This window comes from Piliocolobus tephrosceles, chromosome 2, assembly GCF_002776525.5.
Source record: "Piliocolobus tephrosceles isolate RC106 chromosome 2, ASM277652v3, whole genome shotgun sequence".
NCBI lineage: Eukaryota > Metazoa > Chordata > Mammalia > Primates > Cercopithecidae > Piliocolobus > Piliocolobus tephrosceles.
Window position 1 is genome coordinate 130,939,626 of NC_045435.1, and position 2,742 is coordinate 130,942,367.

General features: G+C 41.9%; 1 pseudogene; it reads right to left on the minus strand.

The window, feature by feature from the left end:
• Positions 1-383: 383 nt before the first annotated feature.
• Positions 384-2,407, minus strand: LOC111555774 (annotated as a pseudogene).
• Positions 2,408-2,742: the final 335 nt, after the last annotated feature.

The window sequence follows — 2,742 nt, forward strand, 5'->3', positions numbered from 1 at the left end:
GGTACGACAGTCCTTCTGCCTGGAGCTACGCAAAGACAAGTCATGAAATAAAAGAAAATCTTTATTTCAGGGAGTTTCAGTGGTATATATGTGTACTACAGCAAAGGCTGGTTGTAGCAAAGTTTCGTTTCAAACTGCACTGATGTATAATTTAGACATATGGGAATGCTTAACTTCTGCTAAAATGCAGATTTAATCAAACATCATGACAATTTTTACATTAATTGTAGATCCTGTTAAGTTTTCACAACTAAAAAAATGAGAATAAGCTTACTGCTACCTACTAAGGTAATGAACTGTGAAATCAATTCCACAGTACTGCCTTGAAAATAAGCCCCTTAGTTGGTAAGAGAAATTCCAACTTCTAACTCCATCTAAATGTATTATTTAACTGGTATTCTTCTATCATCATCTACTGTTGGCTTGATTGTCGCTCCTCTTCTTATTTGACCCCAACCAATTAAATGTCAGTGTTTTTCAATTGTTTGGCTAAGGGAAATTTTTTTCTCCTACTTCTGTGCACATTGGATTGGTCAAAATAATTTTATCCAAATCAGCCTTGACAGCACTACATCTTCCTCCTGTTGACAGGGATCCTAAGTTCACCATGAGCACTTCATTCTTAGACAGCTTTTGTACCTTTGCTGCTGTCTTGTCTTCTTCAGTGAGTACACCTAGAAGCTAAGTAGGAAACAGGAAATTTCGAATTCTGTGAATGTCTCATGTAAGGTTCTGAATGCACCAAGTACTTACCCCACCATTCTGTCAGCCCAGCACAAAGTGGGGTCAATTTTTGTTCCAACTCCACTAAGACCGCCTGGAGCAGAATATCGCAGATCATTATGCTTGCCAAAAAGTGATACAATTTTGGAAAAGATTGGTTTACACGTGAGTTTTCCTTCACTATCTTTGGAGACAATACCAGATCTGACTTCTATCTCCTGGCCCACCTTTAACACTCCTTTTAGGAGACTAATGAGAGGTGAAGCCAGTTGGACTTTCTGGGTTGGGTGGGGACTTGGAGAACTTTTCTGTCTAGCTAAAGGATTGTAAATGCACCAATCAGCACTCTGTGTCTAGCTACAGGATTGTAAATGCACCAATCAGTGCTCTGTGTCTAGCTACAGTATTGTAAATGCACTAATCAGCAGTCTGCAAAAATGCACCAATCAGCACTCTGTGAAATGGACCAATCAGCACTCTGTAAAATGGACCAATCAGCAGGACACAGGCAGGACGAAATAAAGGAATAAAAGCTGGTGGCAGGAGCCAGCAGCAGCAACCCGATTGGGTCCCCTTCCATGCTGTGGAAGCTTTGTTCTTTCACTCTTCATAATAGATCTTACTGCTGCTCACTCTTTGGGTTCACACTACCTCTATGAGCTGTTAACGTTCATCATGAGGCTCTATAGCTTCATTCCTGAAGTCAGCCAGACCAGGAACCCACCGGAAGGAACGAACTCCGGATGCACCACCTTTAAGAGCTGTAACACTCACCAGGAGGTCTGTAGCTTCATTCTTAAAGTCAGCAAGACCAACAACCCACCAGAAGGAATAAACTCCTGACACACTACCACCAGCAGCTTCACCTCCCTTAAGGTCATCAACTTCACAGCCAGATTTTTTGACATCAAAAAATCTAATAACAATAAGTTGGGGTTCCGAAGTAAAGCCTTTTGAGGGTACTGGAATTTTCTTTACTATGTACTCACAATGTCAATATTGTACGTCAGCTGAACTAAAATTGGAATAATGGGAACTCCCTCTGCTACTGTACCTTGTACAAATGCAAAGATCTGCTCACATTGTTCTTTAGCCTTTCTTTAACCAAATCAATTTTATTTTGTAGAATCAAATTATGCCTCAGCTTCATGATCTCTATAGCAACCAGGTGTTCAGATGTCTGAGGCTGAGGAAAAGATTCATTACCAGCTATAAAGAGAAGAGCTGCATCCATCACTACTGCACCATCCAGCACAGTAGCCATCAAAATATGGCCAGGACACTCCACAAAGGAAAAATGTCTGACTAATTTGAAGTTCCTTTTGGTCCTTGGAATGTCTGTCGGAAACTCATCAGATGTAGTACTCCCACAAGATCTATAACATTCTGGCCTAGGGCAACTTGGGTCATCAAGTTTCTAAATCTTAGCATTAGCATATCCAAACTTGATTGTAATATTTCTTTCTAGTTCATTTTTGAACCTGAAGGTCTCAACTCCAGAAATAGCTTTGACAAGGGTGGATTTCTCATGAGCTACATGATAAATTGTACCTATATTAAATGTGGCTTGTCTGCTGATAACTTCGTGTGAAAGTGGCATCAACTTGGTAACACCCAAGGTGGCAAGAATCTGGCACGAAAAATGCGGCCGCCCCAGAGTCACTCCAGCTTCACAGTCTGCCATCTTGCCAGAAAAGGAAGGAAGCCGCCCTGGCTTCAGGCTGATTGTGTCTGCAGGACTCCTAGTGGGTGCAGGGAAGTGGAGACAGGAAGGTGAATTAGGTGCTCAGTCCTGTAAAGGATGGCCAGTGCTGCAGTGGCCTCACTGCTTGGACTTCTCTCCACTTGAATATGCACAGTGACTGTTGATAGGTTTACTAGAAAACATGATACAAAGTTGCCGGATCTATTGGTTGCACTCCTGGTAGATACTTGTGCAGGCAACACTGAGGGTAGCCACCAACCCCACCACGTGAGGTGAGTCTAAAATGATTCTTGTTTTCAAGAAGAGAGACTGAA